We start from the raw sequence: 13,620 nt of genomic DNA on the forward strand, positions 1-13,620 counted from the left end.
TGATGTTAACAAACTCTAAAATAATGCTGAAAACTTGATTTAAACCACGTTATTCAAACGTGATCAAGACCAACATTAGAATGACATAACTTACAGCAGAGTAGAAGGGAATTTAGCCCATTCAGCCTGTGCTCTTTTTGAAAGAGCTATTCATTCCACTCTGCCACACTATCCCATAATCCTGCAGTTTTGTTTCATTATATTTCTGTATCCCTGTTCTGTCATGAATTGCAGATATAAGTTCATTTTATCTCTTTTTTTTTAAATCAGTGTCACAAAAATTTGTGTGATCAAAAATAATCAGTGTCACAAAACCTCAATTTGTGGCTTAAAATTCATGCCATTTAAATAAATCTTGCTTTCTCATATGAACTTATAATTCAGTCAATGAATCACTGGTTTGTTTCATCTGGTTAAAATATTACTCAGCTGCTCCTTCCAGACGTGAATTCAACACATACCCTGAGAACATGACTTTTGTCTGCAGAGTTGCAACATACTTATTGCTTAGCAAATTCAGGAAATAAAGCCCAGGGTCTCAACTGCTCTGAGTATGGAATTGTACATCTGGATGATATACCATATATTTGTCACATTGCAACCTTATATCAAGAATTAAATAAATTTTATATGAAACACAATATATATTGCAAATAATAAGCCAAGTTTTATAAACATACATACTGGCGATTGTGGTAGACACAGGATGTGTTCGCATGGACAAGAGTGTAACGTAAGCAATGTTAAAACAGGTCAAGCTCAACAGTGGTTGTTGGCTATTGAGCTTGTTACCAGAGAGAAATCTCCAGCTGGGGAGAGCTCTGCAACCAAAGAGTGGGGGAGACCAGCAGCTTCCATCACACTCAACAGGAGGGAATGAGAGAAATCATGGGATCTGGGTGTTCCATTGTGTATATTTCTGGTTGCCCCATTATAGGGAGGATGTGGAGGCTTTGGAAGGGGAGCAGATGAGGTTTACCAGGATGCTGCCTGGATTAGAGGGTATGAGCTGGAAGGTTAGACAAACCGGAGTTGTTTTCTCTGGAGCATCGGAGGCTGAGGGAAGACCTGATAGAAGTTTATAAAATTGAGAGGCATAAATAGGATAGATAGTCAGAATCTTTGTCCCTCAGTGCTAGAGGCCATGCACTTAAGGTGAGAGGGAGAAAGTTTAACAGAGATGTGCGGCGCAGGTTTTTATTCACACAGAAAGTGGTGGGTGCCTGGAATAGGCTGCCAGGGGTAGTGGTGGAAGCAGATATGATAGTGGCGTTTAAGACACAGATAGTCTCTTGAATGTGCAGGGATCTGGCTCATATACAGGCAGGAGAAATTTAGTTTAATTCTGTATAGTGTTCGGCACAGACATCGTGGGCTGAAGGGCCTGTTCCTGTGTTGAACTGTCCTGTGTTCCATTAGCACAAGAAGCAGGTGCTGCCAGTCGCCAGTATTGTGCACTGGCCAGGTTACAGCTCTGAGCCCCTCGTCTCAGTGCTGAACGGCCGCACGTTTAGCTCAACCTGTTGAACACCAGCCTTCATAGGCAGCCTCTCCACACTGGGCCATAGGACAATTCATTACTCAAGGAGCACCACCAGCAGGTAGAGATTCTAACCAGGTTCCCAGCACGTCAATGAGGAAGGCAGAGAGTCACGTCAAATTCCCAGCAAAGCCACATACAGCCTGAGCAGAGTTTTTTTTTACAAGGAGGTACAGGGGCTCCCCGGGTTATGGAAGACCCGGCGGACAGAAATCCGTCTTAACGTAACTTCTCCCATAGAACGTTATGTACAAACAATGTCTCCATGAAAACAAACCTGTCAATTATATTTGATCATGGATGTTTGTCGTGAAGTCTGCAAAATTTAAAATAACATTGAATAATTTATGCTGACAATGTCTCTACGGGTAAACAACCAAGTAATTAAACTGTGACTTGATTAAAAAGAAATGTCCTGTTGGAATTCCGTATCATCCACTGGCGCTCTGGGTCTTTTATCACCATATCTGAAAATGTGTAAATTTCTTCTGTTATTTCTGTTGCTCACTTGTTTTCCTTTTCTGAGAAGCTGTTCGTTTCTGACTTAAGGGTAAGTCAGTTTACGAACAGTTCTCAGGAAAGGAACTATTATGTAACCTGGGGGTGCCTGTACAATGCCTGTGAATGTTTTGCCTGGAGAACGAAGGGTTGTTTCTATGAATCAGAGCTCTGTAGGGTATCACCAGCAGAAGTATCAGTGCACAAATAAGGGGTAGATTGTTATCGGTAAAAGCCAGACGTTCGAAACTAAAATGGTAAACTCATTACAAAGTACAAGTTTATGACTAAATATTTTATATACTCCTGAGATTTTGCACAAAAAAAAGAGGAACTGCAATTTTTCCTAAACTGCTCATTTAATGACATTATTATGCATTGCCTGTTGTGTGTTGAAGGAACTCGGTATTTGGTTTATTGAAAAATTACATCTACGGGAAGATTAAATTTTGCGATTGTGCTAAATGTGGCATATCATCTTTCACAACCTCAGGATGTCCTAAAGCTTTTTATAGCCAGTGTTGTACTACAGGAAGCATGCCAGATAATTTGTCACAACGAGGTTCCACAAACTGCAATGTGATAATGACCAAATAACCTGCTACAGTTATGTTGGTTGAGGGATAACTATTGAACAGAACACCAAGAAATTTTCCTGCTCGTCTTCAAAGTAGTGTGACAGGATCTCCGATGCACACCCGTGAGAGCATCTCACTCCAAGTGTTAGCTCTTTAGTGGTACAATGCCCCCCCCCCCCCCCATAATACTACACACTGGGTTGGGATTCAAAAAAATTGTATGACTAGAGCGTAAAGCAATTGACACAGATATTTCATGGTTCTGTAAAATTGGCAGAATGGTTTCCACACAATCCTGCAAGATTATCTGGAATCAAAATGGAGACATTTATTTTTTATATATGTCAGATAGGTGACCACATTACTATAGGGTCCATCTTGCGTACAGATGAAGGTTAGTAAGGTTCTGGTCAGCCAGGAGAGAATCAGTCTTTGTCATTCAAATAGACACTATTTTATAGATGTTAGTACTTCTAGTTAGCTTCTGATGGGGAAATACAATCTGGATTCAAGCTAGGGCCTGAGGAAAGTGTCATTTCCATACTCCCACGTCATTTAGTCCAACTTCATTCATCTTGGCTTCTGGATATCAGAGGGGTGGGATCAGTGGAAATAGCCCCCTCCTGGCCGTTCTAAATCTTAACACTGGAGGACTACCGGGGGACTATATTCCTGCAGGTAGACATTGCGACCACCAATGTTCCTGCACATACTTTCAGCAGGCAGGATGCTGAGTTAAGGTGAGCTCCTCAGTGGAACTTGTACACTTAATCTAGGTGGTACTAAGGGAGTGGTCTTCTTTCAGAAGTAGTGCATTTCAGATAAGGTGCATGCCTACTAGATGGACATAAGTTCATGTAGCACTTAGGAAAATCTGGAAACTCAGTTATTCACTAACATTATCTATCAACCAGTACCAGCAAAGCAGGATAACTAGTCATTCATCTCACTGCTGTGTATAAATTGCCTTCTGTAATGCCTACTAAACCTACTGGCTACAAGCAATTCATTGGCTCTGAAACACTTAGTGATAATCAGAGCACAAGCAAGGATCAACACTTTAAAAAAAAAATAATTTGGGTTTGTCCTTTCTGAGAAAGCCAAAATATTCCATATTCATTTGGAACTTAAACATGAGAGAAAGCTATCTTGATTTTATTTGATTAAAATTTCATTCCATTTGTCGAGTCCTGTATAAAGGAAATGAGGCTAATTAAGCAAGTACATAAAAGGCTACCATGTATTTTGTTTCCTGATTAATGGCAAGTAATGAATAAACAGCTACAATAATAAACAAGTGCATTTTTCAACTGATAATGCTAGGAAGCTGAAGATAACCAATGATCTCTCATGCTCAAGAATTGCCCTTATTACCCCTGGTCAAACTGACAAACTGCTTGTTCCCAGTAAGTGAGAAGATTAATCTGTAACAGGTATAATTTCTCCCAATGAAATCCAAGTACAAGTCTGTTTCTTAGTGAAAACAATTATACGAGAGATCTCTTGTAGTCATCTGTATTGAACAGGCAGGACAATGAGAAAAATTTGACTGTGTGGTGCAACTAAATCTTGCTTTATAACAGATGTTCCAAGTACTTGATTATTCAACACAGTCAGTGCAACATACTTCTGTTGGGAAACATGACTGTTTCTATGGAACTTCAATAGAACCCAAACAGCATCCATCTAAAACTGATTTCGAAGCAAATCAAATTCTCGCTGTCAGTATATTGGGACAATACAGACTATTTAGGAAGTTAGTTCTGTAACATTACAGATCACCACGTGTAAGTACACAATGTCCTTCAGCTACTTGAAAAGCTGCTTCAAATAAAAACCTTTTCCTCAATAACTGTATTAATAATAAATATTGAAACACTTAATTGGTATTTATTGATATCTGTATGTTTTCCTTGGTATAATAAACCAAAGGATATTCCGGTCCAATTCTCTAAGAGTCAAACATACGTTCAACATGTGGAATAATATTATTCGCCAGATGTATCTCTTGTTTCAGGTTTAATTTAATCATTCACTTTTGTCAGGCATTGTGCAGTTTCACATAACGGAGGTGAGGTATTTATTTCAAAGCACTGTTTATGTCCTCATCAGTTAAGGGAGGAAGTGTACAATAATAACCTGGTTGACAGCCCTTCCTTCTGGTTTTCAACAAGAGGTTTCTCAAATATTTGCCACACTAAGTCAAACAAAATACAGCATGAGATATCACAAAGCACAGCAAATATGCTGCTCAGAACTCACAGTAAAGCTTTCCTTCCATAAAAAGGCATATGGTTCAAGTGGCTTTGAATGTAAATACAAGGGAAGATTTGACTTCCTGCTAGGGTGCAAAACCAACACTGTAGACTGACCAACAACTGTTACAAAAGTAACCTGATTTTCAACCATTCAACCATAAAAGTTTAAAGTCTGGCATGTTTTAATAGAACATAGAACACAAAACAGGAAATGGTCCTTCAGTCCACAATGTCTGTACTGACCATCACACCAAATTCAACTAATCCTATCTACCTGCATGTGATCCATATCCTTCCATTATCTACGGTTTATGTATCTGTCTAAATGCCTCCTAAACTCATGATCATATCTGCTTCTGCCACATCCTCCCTTGGCAGGGTGTTCCAGGCACCTTCCACTCTCCATGTAAAAACAAAATTTGACTTGCACATCTCCCTCAAACTTTCCCCTTCTCACCTGAAAGCTATGCCCTCTAGTATTTGACATTTCCACCCTGGGAAAAAAAGATTCTGCCTATCAATGACTCTCATGATTTTATAAACTTCTTTCAGCTCTAACTTCAGCCTCTGATGCTCCAGAAAAAACAATCTAAGTTTGTCCAACTTCTCCTTATAACTAATACTCTAATCCGGGGAACATCCTGGTAAACCTCTTCTGCACCCTCTCCAAAGTCTCTGCATCCTTCCTGTAATGTGGCAATCAGAACTTCACACAAGACTCTAAGTGTGGCCTAACCACAGTTTTATACAGCTGCAACGTGACTTCCCAACTTTTATACTCAGTGCCCCGACCAATGAAGGCAAGCATGCCATCCGCTACCTTTACCACGCCGTGTACTTGTGTTGACACTTTCAGGGAGCTATGGACTTGCACCCCAAGATCACTTTGTACATCAATGCTAGGGGTCCTGCCATTTACTGAATACTTTCCCCTTACATTTGACCTCCCAAAGTGCAACATCACACACTTGTCCGGATTAAATTCCATCTGCCATTTTTCTGCCCACATCTGCAACTGATCTATATCCTGCTGTATCCTTTCTCAGCCTACTTCATTCTCCACAACTCCACCATTTATTGTGTTGTCTGTAAACTTACTTATCAGCCCATGTACATTTTTGCCCAAATCATTTATATATCACAAACAACGAAGTCCCAGCACTGATCCCTGTGGATCACCACTGGTCACAGACCTCCAATCAGAGAAACGTCCCTCCACCACTACCCTCTGTCTTCTACAGCCAAACCAATTTTGAATCCAATCTACCTGGACACTGTGGATCCTATGTGTCTTAATATTCTGGATCAGCCTACCTTGAGAGATCTTGTCAAATGCCTTTAGAACTGCCAACTGTCAAGTGCCTTGCTGAAGTCCATGTAGACAACATCCACTGTCCTACCCTCATCAATCATCTTCGTCACCTCCTCAAAAATTCAGTCATTCATAAGAAATGATCTGTCCCGCACAAAGCCATGTGAACTGTCCCCAGTAAGCCCATCCTTTTCCAAACTGGAGTAAATCCTATCCCTAAGAATCCTCTCCAATAATTTCCCTACGATGATGTAAGGCTCACCAGTGTATAATTTCCTGGATTACCCTTATTGCTCTTCTTAAGCAAAGGAACAACACTGGCTACTCTCCACTCCTCTAGGACCTTGCCTATGACAAGAGATCTCTATCAAGGCGCCAGCAAGTTCCTCTCTTGCCCTTTCTCAATAAACTAGGATAGCTCCCATTGGGCCCTGGGGACTTATCCACCTTAATGTTCTTCAACAGACCCAACAACTCCTCCTTTTTGATATCAACATGCCCTAGAATGATCTTACTATCCTCCATGTCCCTGCCCTCGCTGAACACTGGTGTGAAGTACACTTTTAGTGCCTTACCTACTTCCTCTGGCTCCAGGCATAAAATTTCTCCTTTCTCCTTGAGTGGTCCTACCCTCTCCCTAGCAACTCTCTCATTTTTAATGTTTGTATAAAATGGCTTGGAATTTTCCTTAATTCTACTCACCAAGGCCAAGGAATAAAAATCAACAACATTGGATCAAACGTTGATTTTTCTTGCCAGTTTGTTTGTAGATTGTCCAAGTGTTCTAACTTGATTTTATTTGAAAAGGAAGTCAAATAAGAATTTCATTTTGTTTTTCTTTTGTCTCATTGTGTCAATTATAATTAGAGCTTTGGTATCATATGATAATGTTATTGGGAATAGTAAATCAGAGGGCTGTCTAATGATACAGAAGCACAAACTTAAATCCCACATCCCCCAGGGAATATAAATTCAGTTAATTATTTGGAATACAAAGGAACAGTGAAACAATTGTGAAACTATCAAATTGTCATAAAATTTTGTTGATTACAAAGGAAGGTTGTTGTGTTTTTCATTGTTAAGTAGCAAATAGTGTTTGTATCATACAATTGCCAGCAAGTGACCACGTCACATAAAACAGAATCCAACTATCGTCCCTCTCATTCCTTCACCACTGGCAACACAGTCTCCTTCCTGGGAAAGGAATCATTATTTACTAGAAATGTAACTGATTCAGCCAGATAAATACTGTGACTATTACAAACAGTCCAGGAATTGGTTATTATGCAGTGGGTGACTCACCTCCTGACTCCTTCCGGCATCCGCAAGACAAGTCAGTGATGGAATACTACCCACTTTCTGTGGATAAATTGGTGGAACTCTTGCATCTGACTCAGAAGGTAGTGGGTTCAGTTGCAAGAGACCAGAGCACAAAATTTTAGGTCAACCTTCCAAAGAAGTATTGAAGGAGCACAGCGTTGTTGGAACTGCCTTTTTTTTTAATGGTGCATGATGCTATTTAAAAGTGTAGGGGAGTTATCTTTGATCTCCTGATCAATATTTATTGCCCATTTATTGTTTTTTAAACAAACTAATTTTCTCATCAGTTTTGCAATGCTATTTGTTATGACTGCATGTGAAAAATAGCTTTAAGTGTTTCCTGCATTACAATAATAATGACACTAGAAAAAAGATACTTCAATAGCAGTAAAGCATTTCATCAAAGGCACTACATAAATGCAACTTCTTTCTTTTCATCCTGCCCAATTGCAGCTCCAGTAATAATCAACAATGAATGCCATCCAAGACACAGCAGAATACATGACTGGCATCCCATCCTCCAGCTTAAATATTCACTTCTTTTGCTGGTGAATTGTAATTTCAGTGTGTGTGTCATTTACAAAGTTCACTGCAATTACTTACTAAGGTATCTTCAATAGTACCTTCCAGACCCACGACTTCCACCACCTCAAAGGAATAAAGCAGCAGACCCTTAGAAACACCACTTGCACATTCCCCTTCCAGTCACACACCAATCTGCCAATCCTTCGTTGGTGCTGGGTCACAATCCTGGATCGTTTGCAGTGTTCCAGCCTCACTAGATGGACTGTTGAAGGCAGCAGCTCACCACCATCATAATGTTCTTCAACAGACCCAACAACTCCTCCTTCTTGATATCAACATGCCCTAGAATGATCTTACTATCCTCCGTGTCCCTGCCCTTGGTGAACACTGGTGTGAAGTACACTTTTAGTGCCTCGCCTACTTCCTCTGGCTCCAGGCATAAAATCTCTCCTTTCTCCTTGAGTGGTCCTACCCTCTCCCTAGCAACTCTCTCATTTTTAATGTTTGTATAAAATGGCTTTTAATAATTATGCTTTTAAAAGCATACACTAGTGTATGCTTTTAAATGCATTAATGGCTTTTAATGGTTTGTATAAAGTCGTTTTTAATGTTTGTACAAATGATCTCAAGGGCAGCTTTAGGTGGGCAGTAAATGATGGTCTTGATGGCACCACTCACAAGGTGTGAATGAAACTGCTTTTAGAGCAGCCAGTAGACATTTACAAAAGTGGCAAGGCTGCTTTCTCAGATTTCTCCCCCACCCAGCCCCACCACCATTTAGGGAGGTATCCCCTCTGAACACTTCCATAACTCTGACCTGGTGGTGCTTCAATACATTTTGTTGACTTAATTCCACTCTTATCATCTTTTTGTGACCAACTTTTGCATTCAAACTATTAAGTTCCTTAATAGTAGAGATTTTGTAACCTCACTCTTAGCTTAATTTCACAGTACAATTTTATAGAACTCCAGCAACCCCAGGTCACAATTGTGACTGGACGAATGACATGACTTTTTCTTGTGGATCTTAATTGGTTTTTCCCTCTAGATTCATTTCTGTAATTTTGAATTTGTTGTAGATATGAACCATTACTAACATTTTTATTATGCATTTTCCTTTTTTGACTCAAAGCCTCTTTATCCGTTGTCTAACAGTTTGAATAAAGTATTGAAATTAGGCAGAGATCCTATTTGGCAGCAGATTAAAGGAAAACATTTCTGTGAGCAGTCAACTTCCCTGTAAAAAGGAATCCACATGGAACAATTGATTTATCATTGCACTTTTCCAGTTACTACGACTACTCAAAATTAGAAAGAAAATATTCCAGAATGCTAAATGACCTAAGCAACATACTGCATTATTAGTTATATTGATGTACTTCAAAAAGTATTCCGTTTTACAGAAGAATGAATAAGATAAAACTAACAGTAGTGCCTAGCAAAGGCAAAAATTTTAGGAAAGCAACAAGCCATATTCCAGGCACCCCAAATCTGCAACTCGCTCTGAAAAGTCAAATTGAGGTGAAGTCAGGCAATTGGAGCTCAAGATAAACGCAATTTTTTAAAAATGTGATAGTAACAGTATGAATATAATTCTTCAAACCACCTCTGATCGTTATCAGCAGTTGCCAAAAAATCTGAGGAATTAAAACAACATACCTCCTTACAGGCGGGATGAAGTGAAGTAGACTGAACTACTTTCTTCCGAGTTTCTCAGACGAGCTGTCAGAGTTACACAGATTGTTTTCTCAATCAAGCAGTCTGGATTCCAAAGCAAAAATTCAGTGGTAAATCCTGTTTTCTCACATTACTGCTTATTGACAGCAGTGTCAGAATAACACACAAAGCAATGGCTTGTTGCAAGTATACAGGAAACGAACAACATCTGCTTTCCTATTTAAGCACAAGAGCATCTGTGTTTTAAAAAAACCAGGCAGTCTATGCAACCACGAGGAGCAGCCCACCTTCAGAATGACTTCAGCAGTATGCAGACGAGTCTCCAGTTAGTGTTTAATAGAAAGCAGTCGAGTCAGAGCAGTAAGGTGGTTCCATTTCCTTCACCTTTAGACATCTGTGGGTGCTGGCAGGATTAGAACACGAACTAGCAATCTCTTATTTGACAAAGGTAGATCTATCACTGATGGAGTTTGTGCTAGTTAGATGTTATAATTAGTGTTTTATTTTACTTTTCCCTCCCCTTCTCGAGTAATTCTGCATCCTACAGGGCAGCTAAAAGCTGGAATATGATACCCAGTGAGCAATAAGTGCTGGTTGTTCACCCTCATCCGAAATCAAATAGAAGTGTGTGAGAGAAACAAGAGAGTTCAAGGCCAGAAACAGGAAATTATCAATACTGGAATCCAAATTTGGATCGCTGACATGATTTTTTTTTTAAGTAACTGCATAGTCAAAAAGTGCTGATTGAAATCGAGACAGAACCACTCACAGAATATATTAGGTTAGGGTCTGTGGAGGGGAAAGAAAAGATTCATAACACATGACTGTGCACAATGAATTGTTATGGCCCATCTCTGAGCCCAGAAAGTACGTAGAATTACCAAATTCTTTTCTCAACAGCACAATATTAAAAAAACTATGATTTTATCTTTTATTTGTAGGTTTTGATAAAGCCATGATCCCTCTTCCAGATTGAAGCCATGCATTGATATCAATAGCATCCCCGAGGCAAATGTTACCCTCAACCCCAGCTGGTTTATGGCAAAAATGTTGCAGGTCATACATTGAAAACACTCAGTTCATTCATACCTCAAACAAATACTCAATTCTACGTGAAATGGCATACCTATATGCTTCATTTGCTTCATTCAAAGACATACTACACTTTTTTCCTTGGCGGACATAGGCAGTTGTGACAAACTGACTCCCAGAATAAAACAAAACTGATCTATGATTTGCTATTGCAACACTCAAATTTCTAGGAAGGCTCCATACTCAATATGCAGTAATCTGTTTAAAAAAAAATAAATTCTTACACACGTTTCTTCTGTCACATATTTGTGGATCAATCTTAATTGAAACAGCCTGAAGTTTTAAAACAAGAGTGGTTTATGGAAAAGAATTCAGTGTGGTCTATATTGTTTGTAGTTCCTAAGATCCTTGCTACATCAACCAACAAAAGACACCCCAGTTCTTTTATCAATAAAAAACAACTTACATTTATAACTTCTGCTTAAAGAAAGCTTGATAATCCGTGCCAACATTCTCATGCAAAGATAATTATTGTATAGCTTTTCTCTGGGTAACTTGTGCAGTCTTTGATGCCCTGAGAAGAATTGCATTAACATTTGTAATAATATTTGGGTTGCATTTTATTTGTGTTGTTTCCATGTTCACCAGTACATCTGAAGCCATTCTTCAATGCAACAACTTTATAGAGGATTAAAGGCAAACAGAGAAATTAGTTCTCCACTCTGACCTCTCTATCATTGGCCTCTTACAGTGTTCTAATGAAGCCCAACATACTGTAAGCTTGAGGAACAGCATCTCATCTTTCAGCATTTCTAAGGGATTGCTCCTTCACAGCTCCTTGGTCTGCTCTTCTGTCTCCAGCTACTACTCCCTGTCATATGGCACTATCCAGTGCTACCACGGGAGGTGCAATATCCATCCTTGCACTTCTTCCCTTCCCACCATTCATGGACTCAAGCATTTGTTCCAGGTAAGAGAGTGATTCACTTGCATTTTCTCCAACATGGTGTACTGCATTCGGTGTTCGCAATGTGACCTCCTCTGCACCGGAGAAACTAAACGCAGAATGGGTGATCACTTTGGACTCATTTCACAGGAGCTCAATCTTGACCCTAAACTTCCACTTTAATTCACTATCCCACTCTTACCTCTCTGTCTGTGGCCTCCTGTACTGATACAACGAGGCCCAACGTAAGCTCAAGGAACATAGAACAGTACAGCAGTGGAACAGACCCTTCAGCCCACAATGTCTGTGTCGACCATGATGTCAAATTAAACTAAAACTTTCTGCCTGCAAATGGTCCATATCCCTCCATTCTCTGCATATTCCACCACCACCTCTGGCAGCACATTCCAAGCACCTACCACTCTCTGTGTAAAAAAAAACACCCCACACATCTCCATTAAACTTTTCCCCTCTCGTCTTAAAGCTATGCCCTCTAATATTTGACATTTCCACCCTGGGAAAAAGACTGTATCTACCCTGTCTATGCCTCTCATAATTTTATAAACCTATATCAGAGGTCTCCCCTCAGCCTCTGTTGTTCCAGAAAAGACAATCCAAGTTTGTTCAATCTCTCCTTATAGCTAATACTCTATAAACCAGGCAGCATCCTGGTGAACCTCTTCTACACCCTCTCCAAAGCCTCCACACCCTTCCTATAATGGGTCCGCCAGAACTGCACAGAATACTCCAAATGCAGCCTAACCAAAGCTTTATACGGCTACAACACGACTTCCTGATTCTTGTACTCAATGCCCTGACCGATGAAGGCAAGCAGGCAATATACCTTACTACCCTATCTACTTGTGTTGACACTTTCATGAGCTATGGACTTGCACCCCCAGATCCCACTACATCAGTGGTCCCAAGTGTCCTATCATTTACTGTGTGCTTTCCCCTCCCAAAGAGCAACACCTCACAGTTGCCTGGATTAAACTCCATCTGCCATTTCTCTGCCCATATCTGTAACTATCTATGTACTACTGTATTCTTTAACAACCACCTTCATTATCCACAATTCCACCAATTTTTGTGTTGTTTGAAAACTTACTAATCTGCCCATATCACACACAACAGAGGTCCCAGCACTGATCCCTGTGGAACACCATTGCTCACAGACCTCTAGTCAGAATAACACCCTTCCACCACTACGCTCTATCTTGTGGTCAAGTCAATTTTGAATCCAAACTACCAAGTCACCATGGATCCCATGCAACTTTTTCTTCTGGATCAGCCTACCACAAGACACCTTGTCAAGTGCCTTATTAGAGTCCATGTAGACAACATCCACTGCCCTACCTCCTCAAAAAACTCAATCCAGTTTGTTAGACATGATCTACCCTGCACAAACCCATGCTGACTATCCCTAACCAGGCCACACTCTTCCAAATGAGAGTAAATCCTATCCTTAACAATTTTCTCCAATAGCTTCCCTACCACTGATGTAAGGCTCACCAGCCTATAATTTCCTGGATTATCCTTATTGCCCTTCTTTAAGCAAAGGAACAACATTGGCTACTCTCCTCATGAGGAACAAAACCTCATTTTTCATCTGGGGACATTGCAATCTGCAGGACTCGGTATTGAATTCTCCAACTTCATATAACTATCTTTCTGTCTGTATTAGGACTGGCCATTTTTACTTGCCCTTCCTCTCTTCCTTGTTTATCTTCCATTTGTTTATTCTGGTCTGCTGGGCATGTCCCAGTCGGCCAGACCATACAAATCACCCCAACGTTAACAACACATTAATCAGACAAAAGACCTTAACTGTCCATTTAATGACTATGTCATTTCACTCTAATACAGACATTCCCTTTGTTCCACTCATTGCCCTTCCCTACCTCCGCTGCTATTTAGACAAACTTGCTTTCTCT

General features: G+C 40.0%; 1 protein-coding gene across 2 annotated transcripts in view; it reads right to left on the bottom strand.

Annotated features, from left to right (window-relative positions):
• The window catches only part of LOC127575132 (protein eva-1 homolog A-like), a 257,064-nt gene that overhangs the window by 29,725 nt on the left and 213,719 nt on the right, over positions 1-13,620 (bottom strand). Inside the window, exon 1 of one of the 2 annotated variants that reach the window (XM_052024811.1) lies at positions 9,691-9,955. The exons of the other annotated variant lie outside the window; for it this stretch is intronic. The gene's annotated coding sequence lies outside the window, so the exon portion shown is untranslated. Of the gene's footprint in view, positions 1-9,690; positions 9,956-13,620 lie in introns of those variants that run through there. 2 annotated transcript variants of the gene reach the window in all.

The sequence above is a fragment of the Pristis pectinata genome, chromosome 10 (assembly GCF_009764475.1).
Source record: "Pristis pectinata isolate sPriPec2 chromosome 10, sPriPec2.1.pri, whole genome shotgun sequence".
Classification (NCBI taxonomy): Eukaryota; Metazoa; Chordata; class Chondrichthyes; order Rhinopristiformes; family Pristidae; genus Pristis; species Pristis pectinata.